The sequence below is a fragment of the Cetorhinus maximus genome, chromosome 27 (genome assembly GCF_964194155.1).
Source record: "Cetorhinus maximus chromosome 27, sCetMax3.hap1.1, whole genome shotgun sequence".
Classification (NCBI taxonomy): Eukaryota; Metazoa; Chordata; class Chondrichthyes; order Lamniformes; family Cetorhinidae; genus Cetorhinus; species Cetorhinus maximus.
In genome coordinates, this window is record NC_135905.1 from 25,952,057 (window position 1) to 25,969,470 (window position 17,414).

At 43.5% G+C, this 17,414-nt stretch overlaps 1 long non-coding RNA gene across 1 annotated transcript in view; it reads left to right on the plus strand.

Moving 5' to 3' along the window:
* Positions 1-15,475, plus strand: part of LOC144668650 (uncharacterized) — a 49,061-nt gene extending 33,586 nt beyond the window's left edge. The window contains exons 2-3 of the long non-coding RNA XR_013573526.1: positions 5,684-5,748; positions 14,985-15,475. This is a non-coding gene — a long non-coding RNA (uncharacterized LOC144668650). The remainder of the gene's footprint in view (positions 1-5,683; positions 5,749-14,984) is intronic.
* Positions 15,476-17,414: the final 1,939 nt, after the last annotated feature.

Sequence of the window (17,414 nt, forward strand, 5' to 3'; positions counted from 1 at the left end):
TTTCCAGCCTATCTCCATATCTCCTTTATTCCCTTGGTGTTCAGCTACCTTTGCTGGCAGAGTGGACAAGTGGATGTGAGGGAGTTCAGGAATAATGCCACACTGGCACTATATAGCGCCTCATTGAATGGTGAAGTAGGCTTTAGTGGTCGCATGATCTCCTCCTATTTCTTATGTCTTTTTGATATTGTGCTCGGGAGTGACAAAAACAACGTGGTGATCACACTAGAATCTGGTGCCTTGTGAGAATGGCCCCATTACACGCATATCCTGCGGCAGAAACAATTGGCTTCTCAATTAAATAAGGCCCACAGTTAAGGGGGAGGTAGTAACATAGTGGCATTGTCTCTGGACGGGTTATCCAGGTTATCCTGGAATTAACTTCTAATGATGACCACAGAACCATTGTCGATTGTTGTAAAAAACCCATCTGGTTCACTAATGCCCTTTAGGGAAGGAAATCTGCCATCTTTACCTGGTCTGGCCTACAGCAATATGGTTGACTCTGAAATGGCCTAGCAAGCCTCTCAGTTCTCAACTGCAATTAGGGATGGACAATCAATATTGGCCTAGACAGCAAAGCCCCCATCCAATGAACAAATAAAAAGAAAATTGAAGAAGCCATCTACTTGGCAGAACTAACATATTAGCTTCATTAATTAAACTGGTCCTGCAGCTTAAGCACGATTATGAAGCATAACTGAAAGTAGATTTTAAAGTTTAGTTGGTGCTTATAGTTAGTGTATGTATAATAAGGGTGAGTATGTATGTATGACACAAGTTCAAGGTGAGGGGCAGGAGGTTTAGGGGGGATGTGAGGAAAAACCTTTTTACCCAGAGGGTGGTGACGGTCTGGAGTGCGAATCCTGGGAGGGTGGTGGAGGCGGGTTGCCTCACATCCTTTAAAAAGTACCTGGATGATCACTTGGCACGTCATAACATTCAAGGCTATGGGCCAAGTGCTGGTAAACTTACGTCACATCAACAATTTCCAGTTCCCTGGCCCCAACCGCTTCCTCTTCACCATGGATGTCCAATCCCTCTACACCTCCATCCCCCACCAGGATGGTCTGAGGGCCCTTAGCTTCTTCCTTGAACAGAGGCCCCAACAATCCCCATCCACCACTACTCTCCTCCGTCTGGCTGAACTTGTTCTCACACTGAACAATTTCTCCTTTAACTCCTCTCACTTCCTCCAAATAAAAGGTGTGGCTATGGGTACCCGCATGGGCCCCAGCTATGCCTGTCTCTTTATGGGGTATGTGGAACATTCCTTGTTCCAGTCCTACTCCGGCCCCCTCCCACAACTCTTTCTCCGGTACATCGATGATTACTTCGGTGCTGCTTCATGCTCTCGTCGGGACCTGGAAAAATTTATTAATTTTGCTTCCAATCTCCACCCCTCCATCATCTTCACATGGTCCATCTCTGACACTTCTCTTCCCTTCCTTGACCTCTCTGTCTCAATTTCTGATGATAGACTGTCCACCAATATCCATTACAAGCCTACCGACTCCCACAGCTACCTCGACTACAGCTCCTCACACCCCGCTTCCTGTAAAGACTCCATCCCATTCTCTCAGTTCCTTCGCCTCCGTCGCATCTGTTCTGATGACGCTACCTTCAAAAACAGCTCCTCTGACATGTCCTCCTTCTTCCTTAACCGAGGTTTTCCATCCACGGTCGTTGACAGGGCCCTCAACCGTGTCCGGCCCATATCCCGCGCATCCTCCCTCACGCCTTCTCCTCCTTCCCAGAAACATGATAGGGTCCCCCTTGTCCTCACTTATCACCCCACCAGCCTCCGCATTCAAAGGATCATCCTCCGCCATTTCCGCCAACTCCAGCATGATGCCACCACCAAACACATCTTCCCTTCACCCCCCTTGACAGCATTCCGTAGGGATCGTTCCCTCCGGGACACCCTGGTCCACTCCTCCATCACCCCCTACTCCTCAACCCCCACTTATGGCACCTCCCCATGCCCACGCAGAAGATGCAACACCTGCCCCTTCACTTCCTCTCTCCTCACCGTCCAAGGGCCCAAACACTCCTTTCAAGTGAAGCAGCATTTCACTTGCATTTCCCCTAACTTAGTCTACTGCATTCGTTGCTCCCAATGCGGTCTCCTCTACATTGGAGAGACCAAACGCAAACTGGGCGACCGTTTTGCGGAACACCTGCGGTCTGTCCGCAAGAAAGACCCAAACCTCCCTGTCGCTTGCCATTTTAACACTCCACCCTGTTCTCTTGCCCACATGTCTGTCCTTGGCTTGCTGCATTGTTCCAGTGAAGCCCAACGCAAACTGGAGGAACAGCACCTCATCTTCCGACTAGGCACTTTACAGCCCTCTGGGCTGAATATTGAATTCAACAACTTTAGATCTTAAACTCCCCCTCCCCCCATCCCCACCCCGTTTCTTTCCCCCCCCCACCCGCCTTTTTTTTCAATAATTTATATAGATTCTTCTTTCCCCACCTATTTCCATTATTTTTAAATCTAAAACTAAAACCTTTAGTCTTTCCACCCCACCCCCACTAGAGCTGTACTTTGAATATCCTGTCTTGCATTCTTAATTAGCACTTTTCTCAGACAAAGACCGCCACCTTCAACACCTCTTTGACCCTTTTGTCTCTGACATCTTTTGATTATCTGCTCACACCACACCCTCAATGTGTCTCTTCCCCCCCACCCACCTTAAACCAATTTATATTTCTCCCTTGTTGAAACTATGCTTCAGTTCTGCTGAAGGGCCATGAGGGCTCGAAACATTGACTGATTTCTTCTCCGCCGATGCTGCCAGACTTGCTGAGTTTTTCCAGGTAATTCTGTTTTTATTTTGTTTTGGATTTCCAGCATCCGCAGTAGCTTTTAGCTTTTTGTTTTTATGCTGGTAAATGGGATTAGGTAGGTAGGTCAGGTGTTTCTCACGTGTCGGTGCAGGCTCGATGGGCCGAAGGGCCTCTTCTGCATTCTGTGATTCTGAATGTTAAACCATATTGAATCTCAGCTGAATTAAGTTTTTAAAACATCCCTTTTTCAAACTACCTGCAGCATGACATTCCAAACTTGGTAACTGAGATTTTATAAGCTGTGGTATATTTTTGACTCTATTGCCACTTGGTGATAATTGTGAAAACATTGTAATATTTGGAGCTCCCGTCTTCATGCTCAAATGCCTTCATTGTCACACCCCCTCCCTATCTCTGTAACCTCCTCCAGCTCTACAACCCTCTGAGATCTCTGCACCCCTCCAATTCTGGTCAGTTGCACATCTGTGATTTTTCCTCAATCCACCATTGACAGCTGTGCCTTCAGCTGCCCATGCCTTAAGCTCTGAAATTCTCTCCCTAAACTTCTCCCCTTCTTTCTCCTCCTTTAAAAGGCTCCATAAAACTTACCTCTTCGACCAAGCTTTTGGTCACCTATCCTAGTATCTCCTTATGTAGCTCAATGTCAAATTTCATTTGATCCTGTGAAGTACTTTGGGGTGTCTTACTATGTTAAAGGTGCTATATAAATGGAAGTTGTTATTGATGGGGAAGCAATCCAACTGGAGCTGCTTACCAACACCATTGATTTCCAGATGTGCTGCTCATCTGTCTGAACACTGGTTTGATATTAATCCCCAAGGTGGATTATAACTTCCTGTTGCTGGCTCTCACCAGTGCCTGCCTGCCTCGGACTCTCTGGTTACCTTCGAAGGCTGAATGTAGTGACTCACAAGCATTCTGTTCTATTGAACCCTGAGCTGATCTTTCAACATCAGGTGCTCCAGCACCAAGAAAGGACTGCAGACAGCACCTCCAACAGTGCAGCACTCCCTCGGTAGCTGAGACTGTACCGAATGATCAATTCCTGGATGGTCCTTCAAGTTGATTGGTGAAGCTGAAGACTCTGGTCTCATTTGCGAGACAGAGATGTGGACATATAGGAGGATGTTCCGCATATCCTACACAGACAGAAAGACTAATGAGGAAGTGCTGGAGATGGCTGGAGAAAACAGGAAATTGATGCATAACATCAAAGAGAGAAAGATACAATACTTCAGTCACATCATTAGAGCAAATAGTGCACAGAGACAATCATTGGAGGGAGCAATGGAAAACACAGGAGAGGGAAACAGAGGAGAAAATGGATGAAAGATATTATGGGCTGGAGGCAGTTGACCATGTGAAATGTGTAAGAGCAACACAGGACAGCCAGAAGCGGAGATCCATGGCAGTCAACCTTCTGGGAAGAAGATGGCACCAACAAACAAACGAGGTGTGGTGAGGGGGCTGAATGGCCTTCCTCAAATTTTCTTCCTTGTTTTGCTAGGTAACATAGAATATACAGCACAGAAATAGGCTATTCATCGAGCATTTACTCGAGCCTCCTCCCAATCTTCCTCACCTAACCCTATCAGCATAATCCTCTATTCTCTTCTCCCTCAAATAGATTCAGGGAATGGTGATAGGAGAGAAGGAAGCCATGTTGGCTCTCTGCAACAGCTAGTCCCATTCCCTGGCCCACTCCTGTTAGCCCTGCAAATATCTTTTCCTTCAGGTGCTTATTGAATTCCCTTTTGAAAGCCATGATTGAATCTGCCTTCACCATGCACTCAGGCAGTGCACTCCAGATCCTAACCACTCGCTGCGTAAAACAGTTGTTCTCCATGTCATCTTTAGTTATTTTGCCAATCACTTTAAATCTGTGTCCTCTGATTATCAACCCAATGGGAACAGTTTTTCCCTATCTACTCTGCCTAGACCACTCAATATTTTGAACATCTCTATCAAATCTTCTCTCGATTTTCCCTACTCTGTAAGGAGAATGACCCCAACGCCTCCAGTCTATTCACATAACGGAAGTCCCTTATCCCCAGAACCATTCTTGTAAAATCTTCTCTGCGCCCTCTTTAAAGTGTGTTTCATGTGTTTCCTGAGGTGCAGTGCTCAGAGTTGGACAGAATACTCCAGTTGGTGCTGAACTAGTGTTCTATAAAGGTTCTGCATAACTTCCATGGTTTTGCACTCTATGCCTCTATTTATAAAGCTCAGGGTCCTATGTGCCTTATTAACAACTTTCTCAACCAGTCCTGTCACCTTTAACAATTTGGGCACATATACCCCCAGGAGTCTCCGTTTCAGCACCCCCTTTAGAATTGTATCTAGTTTCCCTTTAAATGCACCAAATTGTTCCCCTGGCTCTGTGGTAGCGAGTTTCAGTTCTCATTATTCTCTGGGCCAAGAAGGTTGTTTTGAATTCCCTATTGGATTTCTCGGTGGCTGTCTTATATTGATGACCTCTAGTTCTGCTCTTCCCCACAAGAGGAAACATTCTCTCTGTATCTACTCGATCAAAACCTTTCAGAATTTTAAAGACCTGTATTATGGCACCCTCAGCCTTCTCTTTTCAGGAGGAAAGAGCCCCAGCCTGTTTGTCCTTTAATGATCCTTGCTCAGGTTATTTTCAATGAATAAAACATCTTTTTACCATCAATAAAACAAAATAAAAAAATGCACATTATAAACCGTAAGCATAAACTATAAGCCTCTGAGAGGTAATTTAATTCTTTTTTTTAACCTAGATATGAAATTCCTTGCAACTGTGTGAAAATTTTACATAAAATACCTCTCTCCTGCTATTGGACTATTTAATGAACATGAAGATTTTAAAATGTATGTATTTCTTTTCAAGGACTGCCTGAAACAGATCTGTTCAGTCCAAGACTGTGCAAGTGCAGCTGGTTACTGAATATACAGGTGAGTAAATGGGTGGCTGTATTCTACACCATTGGATGTGAAACACAAAATGACGAGTGATGGAGGTTGGAAAGGGAAAATGCAGTCCGGTTAATTTGCCCTGTTCTTTTAAATACATGAATGACTCTCTCAGACAAAGAAGGAAAAAGACACAAGCTCGCATCCCATGACCTTGAGGCATCCCAACACGCTTTCTAACCAGTGACATACTTCTGAAGTTTCGTCACTGTTGATACGTAGGAAAGGGGGCAACCGATTTATGCACAGCAAGATCTCACAAATAGCAATAACCAGATCATTTTTTTTTAGTGATGTTTATTAAGGGATAACTATTGGCTAGGGTTCTGTGGAGAACTTCCCTGCTCTTCTTCGAAATAATGACGTGGGATCTTTTACCTCTGCCTGAGATTGCAGATAGGGCCTCTGTTAACATCTCATCCGAAAGAAGGCACCCCTGTCAATGCAGCATTCTCTCAGTACTGCACTGGGTGTGTCAGTTTAGATTTTGTGCTCAAATCTCTGGAGTTGGACTCAAACTGACAACCTTCTGACTCTAAGGCACGAGACTTACCAAGTAAACCGCAGCTGACACCTGCAAGGATTGGTTAAGGTCCATGGCTGTAAACCAGAGGATGATTATAATTTACTTCAGCTGGTCAGAAACCATCAGGCCCTATGAACAAATCCAATAGATGTCATTCATGAGAGGTAATTGCAAGAAATGACTTACATTTGGCCAACGCTTGCATTGCTTTTTAAATGACCAGTAGAAATTAAACAGAAAATTATTTGTAATATGCCTCTTTGAATGCCTGATGATGAATAAAATGTTGACATCCATCAAGGATCATTGATAAAATGGAAAATATCTGATATCCAGTGTCATACAGAGTAAATTTTGCCTTGAAATTAGAATTGAATTAGAATGAAATGGCGCTGTGGTGAAAATATTGCATTAAAGAAGGAAATTTGCAACTTTTAGATATAAACTGTAAATAATGCTAAAAGTTTGCAGTGAATGAAAACTGGAATCCAATCTCCAAGGCTTCCACAATTTAATTCTCATGGTTTATAACACCATTTGAATTCTTCTGTTGAATTGCAGTCTTGAAATTCACTGGGCAGTGTCAGCCTTACACTAAGGCTAACAGTTAAAAATGCACGGAACTGTAGAGCATTAATCAATTCATAATATCTTGATAATTTTAAAACAGTAATACATTCTGACTGTGGTAAATGAACATTATATTATTACTCAATGAATTTGTGGTAATCACTTCATAATTAGCTTCTTTTAATATGGAAGCTATTACACATTGACCCAATGAAGCATGTCACCTGCCAAGCCTCTGAAATGTTCAATGATTTAGCTGCCTATAAATTACTTATTGGTAAACTTTATTTTCTCTTGTAATCTTGGGAGCAAGTTGATTGGCAAACTGTTGAAACCCCAGGATCGAGTTTCATGGAGCAGGAAGCCGAGTATTCCCAGTCTCAGCTGGTACTGTCTGGAGATGCCCATGGAGCCCTGGTGAAGAATGACTCCAAAGGGGAGCAGAGGAAGAATCAGGTGGTGGATTGGTATTGACTGCTCTCGTTCGCAGCCAAGTGGTCAACTTGAACAGCATCAGGAGAAATCCGGGTTCAGAGCATTTGTTTGCCCTCTCAAGTTGTCAGTTGTGCTTTAGTCCTTGAAGCTTCAGTAAGCCCAATTTACAGCATTAGTGGCAGGAACTGACCAGCTTATTATGGCAAAACCGATCTCTACCATTGAGGAGGGCAAGAGGAACAATAGTGTGGAAATACCATTGTATCTAAATGCCATTGAAATACCATTGTATGCATTGTATTCAAGAAGGCAGCCCACCACCACCTTCTCAAGGGCAACTAGGGATGGGCAATAAATGTTGACCCAGCCAGTGAAGCCCACATCCCATGAAGGGATAAAAAAAAATCCAAGGCCCAACCATCATTGCTCCATCAATGACCTTCCCTCCATTAAGAGGTCCTGAGTGGGGTTGTTCGCTGATGATTGCACAATGTTCAGTACCATTCACAACTCCTCAGATACTGAAGCAGTCCGTGTCCAAATGCAGCAAGACCTGGACAATCCTTCCTACTTAGGCAGTCCCTCGGGATCGAGGATGACTTTCTTCCACTCTGAGGTTGTGAGTCCTGAAGTGACTAAAAAGTCCAATGCTGGGTCCGCACACCCTGCCACAGCAGGTAGAGTTTGATGAGGTGGGTGGGTGGGATGCTCAGATCTTGGTAAACTCCTTCCACAGTTTATGTTTGCTCTCCAACTGTGCCTGGTGGAGACGTTCAAAATGGCTGGCACCTTTGCGGATGCTTGTTCTCCAGTTTGAGCAGTCTTGAGCAAGAGATTCCCACGGGTCGGTGGGGGTGTTGCATTTTTTCAAAGAGGCTTTGAGGACATCCCCGAAACCTTTCCTCTGCCCTCCTGGTAACCGCTTGCCATGATGAAGCTCGGAGTAGAGAGCTTGTTTTGGGAGCCTTGTACCAGGCATGTGAACAATATGGCCCACCCAGTGTAGCTGATTAGCCATAACCAGTGCCTCGATACTGGGGATGTTGGCCTGAGAGGGACACTGATATTGGACTGCCTATCCTGCCATGAAATTTGCAGGATTTTGCGGAGGCAATGCTGGTGATATTGCGCCAGGGATTTAAGGTGTCTGCTGTACATTGTCCATGTCTCTGATGCATACAGGAGGGCAGGTTGCATTGCAGTCCTGTAGACCATGAGCTTGGTGCTGGGATACTAACTCCATCAACCTGGCCCAAAAACGGCAGCGGCAGCAGAAGTGTTGCCACAAAAAAATCAATGTCGATGGACTCAAGGACTCTATGAAGAAAGACCTGGACAATATTCAGGCTTAGGCTGATGAGTGGCAAGTGCCAGGCAATGACCTACTTCAGCAAGAGAATCTAACCATCTTCCCATGACATTCAATGGCATTAATATCACTGAATCCCCACTATCAATATCCTGGGGGTTGCCATTGACCAGAAACTGAACTGGACCAATCATATAAACATTGTGACTACAAGAGCAGATCAGAGGCTGGGGATTCTGTGGTGAATAACTCACCCCCTAACTCCCCAAACCCTGTCTACCATCTACAAGGCACAAGTCAGGAGTGTGATGGAATACTCCCGACTTGTCTGGATGAGTGCATCTCCAACACACTCAAGAAGCTTGACACCATCCAGAACAAAGCAGCTCGCTTGATTGGCACCACATCCACAAACATTCACTCCCTCCACCACTAACGCACAGTGGCAGCAGTGTGTACCATCTACAAGATGCACTGCAGCAACTCACCAAGGCTCCTTCGACAGCACCTTCCAAACCCCCAACTTCTGCCACCTAGAAGGACAAGAGCAGCAGATATGTGGGAACACCACCACATGGAAGTTCCCCTTCAAGCCACACACCATCCTGACTTGGAACTACATCGCCGTTCCTTCACTGTCGCTGGGTCAAAATCCTGGAACCCCTTCCCGAAAAGCACTGTGGGTGTACCTACACCACACGGACTGCAGCAGTTTAAGAAGGTGGCTCACTGCCACCTTCTCAAGGGCAATTAGGGATGGTCAATAAATGCTGGCCTTGCCAGTGATGTCCACATCCCGTAAATGAATAAAAAATATCTAAGTTACACACCATTTTGATAAAGTTCCCGGGATAAGTGGCCAATCATTTAGAACTAAGGTGCGGAGGAATTTCTGCACTCCAAGGTTTGTGAATCTTTGGAATTTACTATCCCAGAGGGTGTGTTCCATGATTGATTACATTTAAGGCTGGGATAATCAGACTTTTGGTCTCTCTGGGAATTATGGGATATGGGGAATGGGCGGGAAAGTGGAGTTGAAACCCAAGATCAGCCATGACCGTATTGGACGGCAGAGCAGGCTCGATGGGCTGCTTGGTCTACTCCTACTCCTCTTTCTTATGTTCCTATGTTGGCACTGGGTCAACTATCCTAGAATTCATCACTGTGGGAACACAATCACCTCAACAATTGCAGTTGTTCAAGGAGAAGGTCCCCAACGGCCAACTGACTCTGAGGCGAGACTGTAAGTAGCACGACCAAGAAGACATCTGGAAAATTGAGGAAAGTGAGCTTTGGAAAATTGGAAGCAAAGAGGTCAGATATCGAAACATTTTATCTTTCTTTTAAAAATTGTCTCAAAGTGTTTCTTATTCTAGTGTATTACCATTGTGGAGATGCTCTTTACAGGTGTGTGCACCTTTCCTGTAATGTTAGGGTGTGTTTAGTGTTAGAGTCTTGGAATCCCAAATGCTCCTGAGTTTCCAAAGGGGTATACATTGAAAAGTAGCCTCTTACTGTCGCAATCTCAAGTGGAGAGATTTACACCCCCTCCTTTTCATGAAAAAACAGACTCAAAAATGTTTTTAGAAAGATTGTAGCTGAAATTTATTTCCTCTTAATTGAAGCTCTCTTTGCAATCTATTTAATCTGAGTTCTATGCTTTCTCGAAATAAATTCCAAATGCGAGCCAGTCTTAAAAAAGAACATTTTGATCCGATGTGTATAGTTCAGTGACACTGTCACTGGCCTGAAATCAGCCTGCTTCATTTCAGACCCTGTGAGATGTCAATTTCTCATGCTTAGAAATTTTATGAGTCCAACAGAATTAAATGGGGTCAGGCCAAAGGCAGCTTTATTTAAGCCTTGAGACATTACTGAGATAACACACAGATTGTGGCAGATTTAAAAAATTGCATTTTTTTTTTTACTTTAGGCGGATAGAGTTTAAAAAAAGGTGAGCACAATATTTGATAGCAATAAACAGCAACTTATATTTTTGGAGCTCCTTTAATGTGATAAAACATCCCAAGGCACTTCACAGGAGCACTATAAAACAAAATTTGACACTGAGTCCCATAGGCCAGGATTTTCCCCCCGTTGGCGGGGGCGGGGGGGAAGTTGAAGAGCAGGCGTGCAGAGGTGCGCCCCCAATCAGGGGTGCGCCGCCATTTTAATTGGCCCTGCGCTGTGCGTTCCCTGTGCAGGCAGTGGGGTGGGGAGGGTGGGGGGGTGAATCCCTAAACCCAAGAGTGCACTCTTTCGCCCATTCGCACGAAAAAGCACTGAGGCAAAGTGCTGCCTCGGGGAGATCGGATCAACTGTAAAAAAATATTAGAAATGGAAAAAAAAATTCCCTGACATGTCCCCTCATGTGACACTCACGTGAGTTGGGACATGTCCATAACTTTTAAAAAACTTTAATTAAATTTTTAAAAACCTACATGAAACCTCATCCCGCCGGTGGATGTTTTTTCTAATTCCCGCCAGGGCTCCTGTCCTGCCCGCTAACCTTAAGGTTGGGCGGGCAGGTCCTTTAATTGTATAATTGATCCTGTCAATGGCCTCAGTTGGCCATTGACAGGTCAGCGGGCCCACAGCTGATTCTGCTGAGCCCTCACCTACCTGAAAATTTAAATGGGGCGCGGTGACATCGGGAATTCCGCCCGATGTCACCGCGCGTCACTTTACGCGTCGGCGACCTGTCCCCGCCCCCTGCTCGCCGATGGGAAAATCCGGGTCATGAGGAAATATTAACTGGTCAAATGACTAATAACTTAGATAAAGAGTTAGGTTTTAAGGAATATCTTAAAGAAGAACGTGAGGTAAAGAGGTGGAGAGGTTTAGGGAGGAAATTCCAGAGCTTGGGGCCCAGGCAGTTGAAGGCATGGCCAACAATGGTGGAGGGATTAAAATCGGAGATGCACAAGAGGCCAGAATTAGTGGAGATCAGAGATCTCGGAGAGTTTTGGGGTTGGAGGAGATTACGGAGATAGGGAGGGATGAGACCATGGAAGGATTTGAAAACAAGGATGAGAATTTTAAAAATCAAGACATTGCTTGATTCAGAGCCAGTGTAGATCAGTGAACACAGGAGTGACAGGGGAAGGGGACTTGCTTTGTGTTAGGATACGGGCGGAAGAGTTTTAGATTACCTCAAGTTTATGGAGAGTAGAATGTGGGAAACCTATCAGGAATGGGTTGGAATAGTCAAGTCTAAAGGCATGAAAGAATTTAAGCAGCAGATGAGCTGAGACGGGAGTGAAGTTGGGTGATGTTACAGAGATGAAAATGGATGGTCTTAGTGAAGGCATGAATTTGAGGTCAGAAGCTTGTCTTTTTCTAATTTATTCATTCACGGTCTGTGGGTGTCGCTGGCTAGGCCAGTACTTATTGCCCATCCCTAATTGCCCTTGAGAAGGTGGTGGTGAGCTGCCTTCTTGAACTGCTGCGTCCATGTGGTGTAGGTACACCCACAATGTTGTTAGGGAGGGTGTTTCAGGATTGTGACCCAGTGACAGTGAAGGAACGGCGATATATTTCCAAATCAGGATGGTGTGTGGCTTGGAATCAAACATGACACCAAGGTTGCTAACAGTCTGGCTTAGTTTCAGACTGTTGCCAGGGAGAGGGATGGAGTTGGTAGCTAGGGACTGGGGCTTGGAGCGAAGACCGAAAGCGAAGCTTCAAGTCTTCCCTATATTTAATTGGAGGAAATTTCTGCTCATCCAGTTCTGGATGTCGGATAAGCAGTCTGATAATTTAGCAACAATGGAAGAGTCGTGGGAGATGATGTAGAGCTGGTGTCATCGGTGTACATGTGAAAACAATGTGCCTTGGGATGATGTTGCTGAGGGGCAGCATGTAGATGAGATAGATGAGAAATAGTAGGGGACCAAGGGCCAATCCTTGGGGGACATCAGAGGTAACGATGTGGGAACAGCAAGAGACACCATTGCATGTGATTCTCTGGCTACGATTAGATAGATAGGAATGGAACCAGGCAAGAGCAGTCCCACCCACCTGGGCAACAGTTGAAAGGCATATTGGACATTGTATATATTAACTCAGGCCTCAAGTATAGCTAATAAATGAAATACAGCTCTCAACATAAATTGAACAATGGAAGTTTATTTAATTTTGGATTCGTTCTGTGTCACTTTTGGCATGTATCAGAAACTGAGAGTTTTTTTCATTGCAGCATCAGAATTTAGTCCCCCTCAAGTATCAGGAGGTACAAAATTCAACATTTTGTGTTTGAAAAAGTAATGTAACAAAGAAAGGTGCAGCTAGGCCTCTGGTAGCAGACAGAGAGCGAGAGAGAGAGAGATAGTTGCTGCATTTTACAAGCTGTAGAGATGAAAATCTTCATGCGGAGGGCCATATGGAATGGGTGCTATACCAGGTGGGACTGGTCCAGGCAGTCATTCAGAATCAGGGCTATGAATCAACCAAGTGACAGCTCCCAGCTGTGTTTAATCTGTCACGTATCGCAAGGTGTCCCGTTGCCCATGAATCGTGAACATAAACACGCACACATACACACAAAACTACTTCTGATAGGAACTGTGTAAAGACACGAGAAATGATTTATACCTTCCTCTGTTTGATCTCTCAATTAGCTTTGTAAATGAGCAAGTTTCTGAGGTTAATGAAGAATCAAATTCTTCTTCGCTTCTTCATACTGGGGACTGAGTTTATAATCCTTTCAGTTCTTCATCATTTTAGTTGATATAAGGGGAACTGATCGCTTTTGTCAGAAAGCATGATGTTGTATTTTGTCAGTCACTCTACCCCATGCTCTCTCCTAGCATGATTGACACCTGACAGGTGAACAGCTCTGTGTGTCTCTCTCTCTCTCTCCCTGACAATGCCAACTAAAAGAAAGACATGCATTTATACAACATCTTCCATGATGTCCGAAAGCGTTTTACAAGCAATGACATATTTTGAAGTGTGGCTTTGAAGTAACGTGGCAGCCAATTGCCACACAGCAAGACCTTGCAAACGGCAATGTGATAATGACCATCATGCTGATGGCACATAAAAGTGCAGAAATTAAGAACGTTGATTAATTCTCATATTCTTCTAGAGTCCCTTTTTGAAGAAGTAAAGCCAGTTTTTAATCTTGTGTTTTGATTAAGATCTGTAACTGGCAAGGGTTAAACTAGCACAAATAACTGCAATAATTTACCTAGGTCAAAAGGAGATGAGATGCACATCATAAATAACAATGGCACTGAATCGGGTGATAATCTAATAGTTCTCATGATGTTGGCACTCGTGGGTTTTTTGCGCTTTCCTCATACCTCAGATCAAAAGAAAAAATCTGCCGATGTTGTAAATCTGATACACAAAATGCTTGAAATAACTAGAAGCCCTGCTTGTATTTGCGAAGAGAAAAAGAAGAAGTAAAGACTCAGATTTCAGCCTGAGTAAAATCTGACCTAATACCTGACATTAGTGGGCTGGATGTTGCAGGATGAATAGAGCACGTTCATGATGCACGGAATTGTTAATGCACAAACTGGCCAACAGCAAGTTCAGGGGGATTGAGAGACATGCGGTGAGATATGAATCTTTAGAACTTGCTGCTCGATTTACATTTACTTCACATGAATGCGCTTCTCCTCCTCGTTATTTTTAAGAATTTTCTGGATTTGTGAAATAATTGTCCATTAAACTCACGCAGAAAGCCAGGGCTGGTAATTGAGTACCTTTTTAAAAATGTAATAATTGCTGAAGAGTGACATGTTGCTGAAGCTTCTTATCTTGCACTCATCAGGACAAATGCAAGAATGCCAAATTTCAAATGCTCACAACAATTCGTACTGCAGGAGAAAAAGATGCTGATAATTGATATAATTAATGGAATGACAATTGACCTCTCTGGCTCATAAATTGAACAATTTAAGCCATGGAGTCTCATTTATTCAGGTAGTGAAAAGTTGTTGAGAGATTCTAAAATGTAAAAATTTAAAAAAAATCTTTTGTTTTCCTTCTATTTTTCTCCCTCTTGATTCAGTCTTTTATTCCTTTTCTTTATTTCTCTTTACCCGATTTGACTCTGATTCGCCCCATTTTCTTCCTCTTTTTATTCCTCAATCCCTAATTCTCATTCATTAGACTGTTGGTTCTGACATTCAGTGAGGTCCTGAGTGCCCCATTGCTGCTATTAACTCACACTTCCAGCAAGTTATGTTGCAAAAATGCTTTGCGCTGAAGGTTGCAGGGAAGCCTTTAACTAACGAGACATACCATGTGATGCCCCATTCCAGCAAGGTCCAATACTGTAGCAAAAACAGAAGAAATTGTCATAATTCAGTCTCCCTTTGGACAATAAGTTGTGAAATTACATGGTATTCAAACAATGTTTTTCAGCCAAGCAATCCCAAGATGAAGATGGACATACTATGGTCCCTTCAGAAGGGGCTCAACAAATTTCTGAGCAACCAAGACATTTTGTTATATTTGTGTAAGAGTGTTTAATGTGTCACAGGCAACCAGAGATCTTGGACCTTCCATAGTTGCCTTATGGAATTGGAGAGAAATTTTCCAGAGTGTTTCCTGAAATTGTCTACTAGTTGCTTTCCTCCTCTAAGTGCCAGCCTTAATTGTAGAAGGTTGCACTGTCCAAGGAGCAGATCGACTGTTGATGGACTTGATGGGCTTCCATCACCTTCCTTTTAGTGTGGTGATAAGATCAGATTTAACATGGGTTGGATGTGGAAAGAAGCTCCCTTCAGATTGTCCCAGCAATGCAGCTGAACGTCAAAGAGCACGTCTCCAGTGTTGCAGTAGCACAGTTTTCAATTTCCATACTCATGCCAATCTCTAAGATCATTGACTTACATGAAAATACAGACGGATTTGGGCTATGGACCTGACCCTGCCAGAAACTGGGTTAGGGTTTACTTGTCTTGGTCTTGTTTGAACAATAAACAATTCCGTTTGGATACTGGGGATCCTTTGCATTGAGCTGGTAGAGAAAGAAAACTTAACCCATTTGTTCTAGGCTGCATTCAATCTCAGAGGCTATAGGCCATCACTCTATTCCATTTGACCAAGCATTTAGTCCATGGTTTAAGAGAGTGTTGTTACATAATTAAAACACCATTGCTTTGCATGTCTGGAAGATGAAATTGAGGAGTATATTTTTGAATAATTCAATAGGCACAATCAGAAATATGTGGGAATTCATTTAATTTGTGTTTCACGGATAAATTAATGTTGCTGAAAAAAGAGATTTTCTTTGTCTAAGCTTTTTGTCTTGCACTCATCAGGACAATTCGCAAGAAAATACCAATGTCGGGGGATACAAAAAATTATACTGCATGAGATGAGAGTGCTGATTGGTTGGCAAGTTGACTCTGATTGGTCGAGGCATTGCCATGGAGAATGCACCAGTTGATGGTGACTGACAGTTAACTGCCAAATTGTTTGAAATTTAAACCAGGTAGCTTGACCCAGATTGGTCAAGGCATTGCCCTGCGGAATGAACCAGCGAATGGCTGTCACTTATTTTGTTTCGCTGAACAGGCACAATGTGTGCACATGTTCTTTCTGTCTGCGAAGAACAGGTCCCTGTGTATGAATAAAACTAGCTTTCACTACATGCAAATGTGCCACATTGCGAGCTTGACTGACAATCTTAAATTGGTTGTCAGTGTAATTCTCAGCACACTGAGGATTATTTAGCAAATGTTGTCCAATCGTGGAATCACATCTAATGTTGGGAACTGTGTTTTGAGTTTTGTAAGCATGGGTAGGTTGGGTGTGGTCTGCACCTTGCCCCTTGCGAACAGTGGAAGTGACATAGTTCAGTAAATAAATTAATGACCTTATTTGTAATTATTTATTAAACATTATTAGCACAGCAGAAACGGGAGAATATACCATCAGTGAGTCTGACAACTGGCAGCCATTCCAAAAGTATTGACTTGAGAGGCAACAAAATTCCATCCGTGATTAAGTTATAATTCCCAATGTGTAATTTACCATGTATTGAACCATGAGCAGTTTAATTTAACGTGAGCAAAGCCTAAATTCATTCTGAGCACAGTAGTGTGGTGCAATATGCAGTTTTAACAGTACAGATGGGGGAGTTAATATGCGCACTGAACTGTGACTGATGAGCCAATTACTTTTCTCCTAGTCGAACACAGATGATCTCGACCATGCACGATATGTCTGAACCAGCTGAGCAGGTACTGGCCCAAGTTCTTCTTGTGAATGGCCCATAAACTGTTACTACCCATTAGCTCTTCCTGATTAACCAATAGGGAGTCTGATTTCATTCAGGAAAACTCGCACTGTACGCAACTTTATTTTTGTTAACCTCAGACTTGGACAGTTCCAAAGGAGAGGCCTCCCATCTTCCACCCTCCATAAACTTAAGCCTGTAAAACAACAGGAATTACACTTAAAAACGAATCCACTGGCTGTTTGGATGTTCTGAGGGAATGTAAGGTGCTTTATTGTTAAAAAGTTGTTTCTTTTATGCTTGGCAAATTTATAATCATCATTGATCCATCCATGCACAGAGCCAATGTCGAGGAAAGTGGAGGAGGTTTATCTTCATGTTGCTTTAACATTTTATTGAGAATGTAATGCTCAGTTCTTGGGTAGAAATACTGTTAACATGGCCAGCACTGTACCATAATCCATGTGAAGTCAAGGTGGGTATATGGAGTTCAGTCATGATCCCATATAGAGGAATAAAATTGAGTGGATAAATGGCCTCCTCCTGTTCCTAATAACTGTTGCCTCTGACTCAGAAGTTTGGGGTTCAAGACCCATTTGCCTTAGTGC